General features: G+C 42.6%; 1 long non-coding RNA gene across 2 annotated transcripts in view; it reads right to left on the reverse strand.

Moving 5' to 3' along the window:
• Positions 1–585: 585 nt before the first annotated feature.
• The window catches only part of LOC129405600 (uncharacterized), a 152,423-nt gene continuing 140,784 nt past the window's right edge, over positions 586–12,224 (reverse strand). For both annotated transcript variants that reach the window (XR_008630680.1, XR_008630679.1), the window contains one exon: positions 586–906. This is a non-coding gene — a long non-coding RNA (uncharacterized LOC129405600). The remainder of the gene's footprint in view (positions 907–12,224) is intronic.

Genomic DNA, 12,224 nt, shown 5'->3' on the forward strand with positions numbered 1-12,224 from the left:
GAAGCTCAGAGTTGGCTCAGAGGTGATCAAGCGTACAATGATTAAGTCTTAAGACATCATTTAGTTGCAGCCTTAGAACTTCTTGTGCCCTTAACTATCAAGGTAGAAAAGAGCACCAATTCAAATCTTCCATGTTTGAGAAATCATATAAGATGACTGAGGAATTTTTATTGAATGATATGCAAATGGGGAGAGTTATAGGAGGTATTCCCTATCTCCTTTGTCCAAAGACTAGAAAAGATTTCCATGTTCCTCTCTGCCTTAACTTTTTTGGGCCTGGCTATAATCCACCAATTCTCTTCATTCCCATGTGCTGGCATTATTCCTTTCTGTTATTTTTTTCCTTCCTGTAACGATCTGTTCACATGCCCGTATCCATTTAAATACTGTGGTTTTATTTTCTCATTAGCAAAGCTTTCCAGAGTTACAGAAAGAAGGAGACCATTGCCACATTTTGAAATTCCAGTATATGAAATAATAAAGACATCTCCAAACAGTTTAAAAAATAGATTTGGTTTTAATATTTAATATTCCCTGAAGTCATCTGAGACTATCCAACATAATAGACAAAATTATGCCAGTTATGGCCGCATATTTCTGGGGAAATATTGTGCAAGCACTCTACTTCAAGGATGACTATAGGACGCATGTCTGTCTGTCTTTCCTGCCAATGTAATCATGCTCATATCAAATCTTGCTTGTAGACAAAGATCAACATACTTTAATAAAAAGACAACTAGAAAAAAAAAACAGAAAAAGTCTTAGATTCTACCTTGCCTGAATCTTGCTTTCTTCATCTAAAAATAATTAGAAATGTTGTCATTGATAACTCCACAGTTCTCTTCAGTGCTCTTTTGTGACATCACATGGTGCCTTATCACTCCGAGGTACCATAATTCCAGCCAGCTAACAACAGAGGGGAGAAAATACAAAGTTATCAGATACCAGTCAAGATAAGCAAACTTGAGAATACAAATGTCCAAGATCAAGTCAGCAGAGACAATGACAGAGGGTACGCCTTAAAACTAGGGAGGAAGGTAGTCCAAATGGAGACCGCCATGTTCAACTGATTTCATTTCTGTGCTCTTCACCAGAGGCAACAAATGTGGCTTGGAGCACAATCACAGAGTATCATGTGAACCCCCAGATGCCATTTTGTAAAACCATTTATTCTGCATCACCTAATAGGTAAAAACAGCTCAAGGGAAGAAACATATCCTTACCTGATGAGCTGTTTGTGACTCAGAGCTTTCAACAAAGCAAAACAGACCTGTCACTTAAAAATTAGCTCTGGAGTGATGGTACAGTGAGTAGGCCTTGCATGTGGCTGACTCATGTTCAAGCTCTGACACCACATATGGTGAGCCCCACCAGAAATGATCTCTGAGCACTGAGGTAGGAGTAAGCCCTGAGCACCAAACACCAGGTGTGGTTCTAAAATAAAAACTAAGTAGCCTTCTTACAAGTTAGTACCTACATAAGTCCTTAGGGTCATTAGAACAATCCTGAGAATTAGTCCAGGATAGAATATCGAAGAAGAATAAGTAGAAACAAAATACTCCTTTACTTTATTGTGTAGAAACCCCAGTATAAATGAATTTTTAAAAAAAACCCACCATAGTTTTTTTGTGTTTCAGCAACAGTTGAGTTTCAGGGTTGAAGTGTCAAGGCACCAAATTGAAAACAATGCTGATAATTAGAACCAAAAAAAAAGCATCTATTAGGGGCTGGAGAGATAGCACAGCGGGTAGGGCGTTTGCCTTGCACGCGGCCGACCCGGGTTCAAATCCCAGCATCCCATATGGTCCCCTGAGCACCGCCAGGGGTAATTCCTGAGTGCAGAGCCAGGAGTAACCCCTGTGCATCACCGGGTGTGACCCAAAAAGAAAAAAAAAAGCATCTATTAGCTCAATATCCCACTCAAAATAGGAATTCTTTCAGCAAAATCCTCACATGTACTGAATCCATGATAACAACTGTTGCAACCATACATGGATGAGGACACTAGTGGTTCTAATGACAAACATTTGTTTCTCATCTACCAAGTAGCAGGTCTGGTACTATGTTGTTGAGTCTTGATTGTAAATCAGCACCATTCTTAGGCTTTTTAAATGCTAAATTATTGGGTCTTTACAATGCCTTCCATTTTAGACACAGATCAATGGAAACAGGAAGAGGTTAAGTAACTAGTGTGAGGTCACACAACAAGAGAGAGAATTGCTGTGAAACTGAACTAAACAGACCAGCCCATTAACACCACACTGCCAGTGGGGACAGAGGACAGACACAAGGAAGCAGAGTCCATTTCAACACCACTTAATAGAAAGAGCATTCATTTTTCTGAGCCACCTCTCCTTCCTTCAGCCCCTATATGAACACCTAGTCCTAAACAGAACAGGAAGCTTTCCTGTCTAGGTTTGGCAATCCATCAGGGACTGGTAAACTACCCCCACATTTCTGTAGGCATTCTGAGCTCTGAATGGATCTCAGACTCTCAAATGGTTGAAAAATAATCAAGAGAGCAAGACAGTTTTTTAGACACAGGAAAATCATGTACGTTTTCAATATTGATGTCTAAAAGGTTTCATAGAAACAGAAACTTACTGCTTCATTTACATACTGTCTCTGATTTTTTATTTCAATGCAAGGGGGAAGGAAAGAACAGAAGGTCTCTCAAAGTCAAAAGGATTGGTAATTCCTTTTTTGTTTGTTTTTGGGGTCACACCCATTACTCGGGAGTTACTCCTGGCTCTGAGCTCAAGGATCACACTCAGAGGGCTCAGGGATTGAACCCTGGTCAGCAGCATAGAAGACAAGCACCTTACCCATTGTTCTACCACACCAGACTCAAGACTATTGATTGTCTGGCCTCTGCCCAGCAATACTTACTGGAAATATGTGATGGTAATTTTCAATTCCCTTCTTTTTTTTTTTTTTTTGCTTTTTGGGTCACACTCCTGGCTTTGCGCTCAGGAACTACTGATGGTGCTCAGGGGACCATATGGGATGCTGGGGATTGAACCCGGGTTGGCCACGTGCAAGGTAAACACCTTACCCGCTGTGCTATCACTCTAGCCCCCTCAATTCCCTTCTTAAAGGGCAGCATTCTTATGGTTGGCATCTCAAATCCTCCTCCTTCATCCCCCAGAAGGATTTGGGAAATCCTTCTTGGGGGTTGTGTCCCTCTAAACGTAGGACCCAGTGCTACCTTTCTACAAGAGAATGTGACAGAAATTGAACAGTAACAGGAGGCGAGAATTATATGTGTGAGCTATTATTATAAACTACGTTATAAACTATAGAATCTCAGGTTTTTAAATTAATTAATATTTTAAAAATATATGGACACTGGTGGAGGGATGCGTGCATGAACATTGTATGAGGGAAACACAAGTACGAAAATGTGTAAATCTGTTACTGTACCCTCATCGTGATTCACTAATTTAACACTAAATAAATAAATAAATAAATAAATTTTAAAAACCATTTTAAAAATAAAAATAATATGGAGCCAGATCAGTAGGACAGCAGGAAGGGCTCTCACCTTACATGGGACTGACCTGAGTTTGATCCCCGGTAACCTATATGGCCCCCCAAGCTCCACCAATAAGGATCCTTGAACAAACAGCCAGGAAAATTTCCTGAACACCGGTGAGTGCGGCTCAAAACCGAAATTTTATTAACATAAAATGTTAAAGTAACAAATTTCTCAGACATGGGTAAAACTCCAACCCATTATGGTGAATGGAAAAACCAAAAATAAAGTATACAAAGCAAAGCAACAGTTTCAGTTTGGTAAGAGAGCACCTCCAAGCATATTGGAGCCAGTGGTCTGTCCTCAAGGTGCTAGGGAGGGTCATGTGGTGCCCTACATCTAAAGCTTTTGGCTCCAGTCCTTTGAGCCACACCCACTCACCGCCCAGTCCCGGTAGAGCACTTTTATGTGATGATTGTATGTGCATGAAATTTTGCGACCAGTCAAACTAATGTGTGGTGAAATAAAATTCTCTGAACAATGGTTGTATCTAGGGTGTCAGTACAGGGAGCAACAGAGAGAAATTATCAGGGATATGGAAGATATTCCAGATCTTGTTAGTCATTTCGATCAAACAGTTGTAGACATTAGCCAAAATAAAGCTAAAAAGGGCCAGAGTAATAATACAGCAGGTAGGGTGGGGGGAAGATGGGATTGGGGGGTGAGAGGGATACTAGGTTTATTGGTGGTGGAGAATGGGCACTGGTGGAGGGATGTGTTTGCGAACATTGTATGAGGGAAAAACAAGCTCGAAAATGTGTGAATCTGTATCTGTACCCTCATGGTGATTCACTAATTAAAGAATAAAATAAATTTTTTTTAAAGAATGTAATCATTTGTAATAGCGATTACATTTGCCCCAATAAAGCCACAATTCCATCAATAAAAAAGAAATAATACAGCAGGTAAAGCACTGGCTTCCACACAGTCAACCCAGTTCAAACCCCAGCAGTCCATGTGGTACCCTGAGCCCCTCCAGGAATGATCCCTGAATGCAGAGCCAGGAATTAACCCTGGGTGCTGTCAGATGCACCCCTCCCCCAAACAAAACAAGACAAAAAACTAAAGGTAGTTTTATAATTTGTAAATGACACTATGTCTCTCCAAAAATTCTCTTGTCAACCTATAGTGAGCTCTAGTGAATGTGACGTTAGGGGTGCTGCAATTTATTTGAATTGCATCAAAAAGGCAGCACGATTGATTGATTGAGGGGAGCAGAGGCAAGATTTAGGTGATACAGAATGATTTGTTTACGGTGACCCCAAAACAGTGCTATTATGGGTGCTTATTATCTAAGTCTCTCTACTTTCTTATTCCTAGCACCAAAAGTAATGCACAGTAGGAAGCAAAATACTCAACATATAGCACCAGTGACACAATTATTTTGCTTCACCTGGAAAATAGTTTAATGAAAACTTTCATTTCCCTTTAATGCAACTGTTTAGCTGGCTGATTATTGCCACTGTTAGTTTCATAGGCTGACTAAAGAGATATCTTAGGTATAACCACCGAGAATTATTTCTTTGATGACAGACTAATATTCTGGCAAGAGGCTCACTTTAATTTCTGCGCTGTTTAAATTCTGGGCCTGCAGTTTGTTCTAACAAGAAACATAAAGGACTGAGCAGATAGTTCAGCAGATTCTTGCATGCATGTGCAAGGACTCAAGTTTTATCCCTGGCACCATATAGCCCTCTGAGCATTGCCCCGTTCGGGCACAGGGAATTTCCAGTACCACCAAGCCTGGGTAGCACCAGGCCCAAGCACTGACCCTCTGTCTAGCTGAGCAAGGCTCACAGAGAATAATTTCTTGGCCTCACACCCTTTGGGAGGCCCCAGCAAAATAAAATCCTAAAATGAAAACACAGAAACATCCTCCAGTCAGACACCTCCATCATACTCACTATTAGAAAACTATAAATTCCACAAGTAAATAAGTTTATGCTCTTGGCAGTTGGAACTGTGGAAAGAAGAAATAACCAAGATGAGGAAAAATAGGGGCCAGCAGGATTGGTCAGTGGCTGGAAGCTTGCCACAAGTGTGTGTGTGTGTGTGTGTGTGTGTGTGTGTGTGTGTTTGTGTGTGTGTTGGGGGGTGGGGGCAGAGGTCAGTTAGGATGGAGAAGGGACCAGTAGGACAATAAGGGGACATAGTGGTGGGAAATGTACATTGGTGAAGGATCAGATGATGGAACATTGTATGACTAAAACCCAATCATGAGCAATCTTGTAACTGTGTATCTTACTGTGATTCAATTAAAATATTTTTAAAGTTATTTAAAAAAAAAAAAGGATTGAATTAGGCTGATTCTGGCCTTTGCAACCTCATCCATAGGTTATTCTAAGTTTCTCATAGTACGGTTGACTGTCACATTTCACAGACACTATTCTCACCAGTCAGATGAACATGTATGCATGATACAAAAAAAAAAAACATTTAAAGTCTTCAAAATATGCAGCTTAATCTCTGGATTAAGTGTTTCTTTAAAGGGCCTAGGCAGTGTATAATCTGTCGGCTGATTCTGTTGCTTTTATGCAATGCCAATATTAGTAGCAATAACACAATCATGCTTCAACTATTTGGGGGTCAATTAGCTGGAAAATTCTGCTTTCTGAATGGAGCTGGGAACTAAAGAAGAAAGAAAGTGAAATCCCTAGGGCAGTCAAAATAGTTGTGAATACATTGGGGAGCAGAACTTGGATATTCTCTCCTGGAAGAGACTCTACAGCAACAGACAAAATCCCTGGAACTCGGGCAATACTCATCCAGAGGTTGGACTTCTAGCTTGCACCTTAAAAGAGATTATAAACAGGCACCTGAAAGCAGTCAGATGGAAAGAATAATTAATCTCCATTCAAAACTCAAAAGCAAAGAGATAATACAGAGGGTAAGTTTCTTTCCTTGCACACGGCCAACCAAGGTTCGATCCTGGGCATCCCATATGGTCCCCTGAGCCCACCAGAAATAAGTCCTGAGTGCAGAGCCAGCAATAATCCCTGAGTACTTCTGGGTGTGCTGCCAACTGACTCCCACGCTCCCAAAAAACTCAAATGGTGCCATAATTGGGGAGGATAGGATTAAAGGACACTGACTCAGAGAGATAGTCCAGAAGTTAATATATGTATCTATCTGCATATGGCTGACTCCAGTTTGATCCTAGCACCATCTGGTCCCCAGTCATTAGTGTAGCCCTTGAGACCCCCAGGCATTGCTGGGCTGACCCAGGAAATTGGGAATCACGCTGTATCCTTGGGCTCTTGCATTGAACAATTGTCCTGATTAACCAAGTATACCTGAGTCCTGAAAACAGCTTGGGATGCAAAAAAAAAAACCCACAAAACTTAAACTCATAAACAAGCAAATAAACAGTACCAAGTGATGACAAACCCTAGACCTTTGACTTCAGACTGAGATTACCAAGCAATGGAAAGGCAGGAAGGAAGGGGTGGGTGTCATAGTGACAGGGGTGGAGGTTCCTGGGAACTTCAGTGGTGATAAAGGTACAGCAACTGTAGTCAAGACCCTAGAAGTTAACACTATAGTAACTGCATTACCTAAATTTCAAAAAAATAGCAATAAAACAATAAACAAATGGAGTAAATTAAACTACAAATAAATATTTAGTTTCACAAAGCATTCGAGATGGTCCCAGAGAGATAACAGACAGTTGAAGGCACTTGGCTTGCATGCAGTTAATACCAGTTCAATCTCTCAAGCCACTTCTATCTCCTGAGCACAGGTAGAAATGAGCCCCAAGAACAGAGCCAGGAGTATTCCCTGAGCATCATTAGATGCAGTTCCCCCCTCCAAAAAATTTTAAGATAGTCCCTGAACATAAAAATTTGTACATATTTATGCAATTGGGCTTACTGTACTTAGTAGACCTATTTTAATAGTTACTGAGACATAGGGCCGGAGGAATAGTACAGTAGGTAAAGATATTTAAGATATTTGCCTTGCAAAAAAAACATTGCTGACCGGCATGCTTGATCCCTGGTATCCCATATGCTCTCCTAAGTTCACCAGGACTAAATCCTGAGTGCAGATCCAGGACTCAGCCCTGCCCACTGCGGGTATGGCACCCCAAACAAAACAACAACAACAATAAAATTAGTTACTGAGTAAAGAAATGTGACCATATTCAGGTTATGTGATTGTTGAATATTTCAGATCACAACTCTAAGCATTATTGCCATCCACAGGAAAGAATAAAGTTACTTGTAAATAAATTAATGAAATAAGGGACTATTAGCAGACAAATGGTTTCCAAATAGCAGTCTAAGATTTCATACTTCTACATTTCTATTATAATTCTAGAGAATTCTCAAAAAAAAATATCCACTAGATTTATTTTTGTTCTTTCTGTTTTGTTTTGATTTGGTTTTCCTTTTCTCATACCCCTGCCCCCCCCCACACACACTTTGTTTTTTTGGCTGGGAATACTGATGCAAATGTCCTTTCTCATCCCAACAATGTCCAGCTACCAGCATGAATTTTCTAGTTTAGGCAAGGCTCCCACAGCCCTCTCTCCACAGGTGCTTCCTGTCCTACCCCAAACTTGATGTTCTTTTGACAGAGACATCTGTTTTGTCCCAATTCTAGGTGACACCTCTCATTTATGGGGACAACCTCCCCCACTACCCACATGTGATGTTCTTCTCCACTCTCTTCCCTTTTCACTTCCTCCTTTCCTTCGCATCTTTTTCCTCTCTGGATTACGTGCCAAGGGCTCAGTGCTTAGACACCACTTTGACATCCTCTCTCCCCCACTGGCCTTTGCTTCCCACTCCCAGCACCTGACCCTGCTGGGTTTCTCATGACCTTCCCTCCGCCATGTTGATTTCCTACTGCTGAATAATACCTCCCTATCAAACCCAAGACTTAGGCTGAGACCCACCAGAAAAAAAACCCTTTCTTTCCCCCTGCAAAATTCGTTTCACTTTGACCTTCCCTGTGTCTTCTGAGTGAGCTCACAAGCCTACAGGGGGTCCTGTGAATTGCTTGCTCGCTGCCCTCCTCTGACTAAGCTCTGAGAGATATTGCCTATCAACCCAATATTAGCCCTGCATTGGAAGCACTGAGTCTTGAACTCTGCTTCCAATCTCTTGGCCCGATCTCTTTAAACCCCACTATCTGCAACTAGACAATAGCCATAAGACTCAGGGCCCATCTGACCAACATTACAGGGTTGTATTCTTGCTCAGCTTCTGGTGGTTTATTCTTCTAGTTCTAGAGACTGTTAGCTGACACTCTACATCTCCTCTTACTTGCCAAACTGAAGAATTGGGGAACATTTCTTGTTGATCCGATCAAGGATCTGTTGTTGGGGAGTCTGGTTGGAAATGGGCCTCAAATTCTTTGGAATGTGGCTGAAGTCCTTAGCCACTAGAGCAAATTGAGATGAAGCCACTTAACTATTATCTCCTATTTCTCATGTTATAAGGGATATTGGGGAAATTCAGTGGGAGAATATCCGCTGAAGAAGCTGGGGGAGCTGATAGTACCATCCTGGGCATCCAGTTCTAGTACAAGAGGTTCCTGGCTCCAAGTATGCTGGGATTTCTGTTTACCTCTCTACCATCATCTGCCAAGAGCCTTTTCTGCCACTGGTGCTTTCCTCTTCCTGAGACCCTTGGCTTCTCTCTGATCCTGCTCTTCCTGCACCCTCTACTGTAAATGAGATCCCAGGGGAGAAAGTGCGGGCTGTGAAGGATCTGCCTCCTTCTGCTCCAGTCTCTGTTCCAGCGCCTGCAAACTCCTGGCACTATACCCACATTCCCCGGCCTTCCTGATTAGACAGTCAGCGGGCACAGGATCAGATACATACATTTGTGTTTTCATCTCAATGTGAGCCAGCTCTTTGCTCAACCAAGGGAGCCAGACTTCAGGGTGCTCTGGAGAGTGGGTGCCAAGGGGTGAAAGTTAAGACACCTGCCTTTGGTTCCACTGCCCCAGTCAGAGAGATCATGCCAGGAAGAAGTAAAAAGAAAGAGTCTGGGGCCATTGAGGGAAGAGAGAGAGAGACACACACACAGAGAGAGAGAGAGAGAGAGAGAGAGAGAGAGAGAGAGAGAGAAGAAGAGAGAGAGGAAGTTAAGGCAAGAGATTGATGTGGATAGAAGGGAAGGAGGTGAAGGTCAAGTATCCAGGGCATTAGAAGGCCTTGGACCCCTAGCTATGGCTGGGCCCCTGAACAAGGGGAGCTTTAAGACAAAATAGATAATAAGGCTCCAAAGACCTGTCCACCAGCTCAGCAAGCACTCCACCATAGATTCCCACATCTAAGCACCCAGGATCACAGAAAAAGTTATCATTCAGGGATCATGAATCAAGAGGTTCATGCAGATCAGAATGATGGCAACTTGAGGGGACCCATCCCCTCAACTTGAGGGGACCCGTCCATAATGGTTCATATTATGGAACCTCAATTCCAGCTCAGGCTGTGCCTAACAGTCCCACCATTTGGTTCTTTCCCAAGGCTGGGGATCAAACCCAGGGCCTCACTGAACACTTCAATCAACCTGGCTGAGACTTTCCCACCTGTTGTCAAGACAAGACTCAGCAGCATTGGTTCTTGTCACTGCCGCTGTTGTTGTCACAGTCTTCATCGTCATTTTCATTGATACTTAATCTTACAGCCTCACCAGCTGCCTGGGCTATCTTTGGGGAGCACAGCCTAAGCACGAAGCACACCGGCTTCCCCACCCTCCAGGGATTTTACGGTCAAGCTGAAGAACAAACTCCTGAGGACATTTTTTCAACATGATGTGGTCAGAGCTATAAAGGGGATAAATCCCAGCACCCCTGTGGGCCCACATTGGGGAAATGGCAGGGTGGGAAGGCGGGTTTCCTGCCGAAGTTAATGATCCAGATCTTTACAAACACCCGTAACCTCTGCCTCACACTGGGAAGTGAGCTCAGAGCCTCCCTGTCCCCTCACCCCCACCTCATTTTCCCTTCCTTCTGCAAAGTTCCCGGGGCTAGGAGCTCACTCCTGAACCAACTCCAGCAGCTAATTGGAGAGTCTGTGAGCTCCGTGTCATTTGCATCATACCGGGCCTCAGACCAAGCCCACAGCAGAGAGGCCAACACAACACAGAGCTGCCGGCACATTCCATAAACCCAAATTTCCAATGTTGCCTGGCCTAAGACGTGTAAGGGAAACTTTCCATGTGTCAATTAAGCCCGGCCTCCCTGTGACACAAAGAGGAAATGTCAGTGTGAGATTTTTGATTGGTAAAGCTCAAAGCCTCTGCTTTTGATAGCCAGCTTGAGATCTGCAAGCGATTAAGAAGCACCGACATGCACGAACCCAGAGGTTGTGAAGGAATCACTGCTCTGCATTGCAGAGGGAAAGAACACGGTACAGACTTGCTTGCTCAAGAGGAGTCTTGGGAAAATACTCTCCTGAGTTCCCAGAGCAAAGCAAAACACACGCAGGCTGTGGGTTCAGGAACAAACTCCACTGTTCTATGTGTCTGTAATTTCACATTTCCGTAACAGATGTTCCATTCTCCTAGAAATATGATGTACTTTGGGATTATTCCCACCCCTCATCACCCCCACCCTCTTTGAGAAATAGAACTGACATGAAGTTACCAAATTAACCCTGACTGGATTTCTTTCAGCTCTGGCTGCAAAACTTTGCCTATAATGCCAGACCTTGTGTTTCTGCATCAAGACTGGGTTTTACAGCCCGCACATGATTGAGTCCACTTGTTTCTTCCCAAACACAAGAGCTGATGAAGTCAGAGCATTCCACGCCCAGTCCATATCTCTATTTATTACTAAGCTCACTAGGGAAGGCAAGTTGAAGGATCATTTAGCTGAGAAAACTTGAGAGGCATTTATGTGTACAAAGTACTGTATCACATCCAACATGCTGGAAGCAAATGCATATTACATAGTACAAGGAAATCCTTTCATGGGACTGACTGCCACTGATCTCCAACGAATGACCTGGGTGTGAAACATGATTCTAGAATATTTATCACCTCCCAAGTTCCCGGCCCTTTAAAAATTACTAATAGGGGCCGGAGTGATAGCACAGCGGGTAGGGCGTTTGCCTTGCACGCGGCCGACCCGGGTTCAGTCCCCGGCATCCCATATGGTCCCCCGAGCACTGCCAGGAGCAATTCCTGAGTGCAAAGCCAGGAGTAACCCCTGAGCATCGCTGGGTGTGACCCAAAAAGCAAAAAAAATAAAATAAAATAAAAATTACCAATAGTGACACATTGCTTTCTATTTTCCATTTTTAATTCTATATGATGAATTCAACACCAAATCAAGTCACAGGAAGTTTGGGGGGCTGTATCTGGAAGAAAGATTTTTTAAAAAACCCTAATTTGACTAACTTAGAACATGACCAAGAAAAATGTGAGTGTAGACCAATGGCATATCACAAAACTTTAATCTCTGTGAAAGCCATAATTGTTACTTATAACAGGGTGATATTAATATTTGAAAATATTTCAATAAAGAACAGGGAAACTCTTGAGTTTTATTGTTATGCAAAAATAATATGTTCATGGGTCCATCTCCTGCCAGCATATTAATGGAGCAAGAAGAAGAAGGAAAATAAAAATAGATCTGTTCTGGTCACCTGGAAATCTACTTCAGCAAGATCTTCCTGGGTTTAGTTGCTGAGAAACAGCTCTTCTTTCTTTCAATATTTGGGGGTGGAAACATT

This window comes from Sorex araneus, chromosome 6, assembly GCF_027595985.1.
Source record: "Sorex araneus isolate mSorAra2 chromosome 6, mSorAra2.pri, whole genome shotgun sequence".
NCBI lineage: Eukaryota > Metazoa > Chordata > Mammalia > Eulipotyphla > Soricidae > Sorex > Sorex araneus.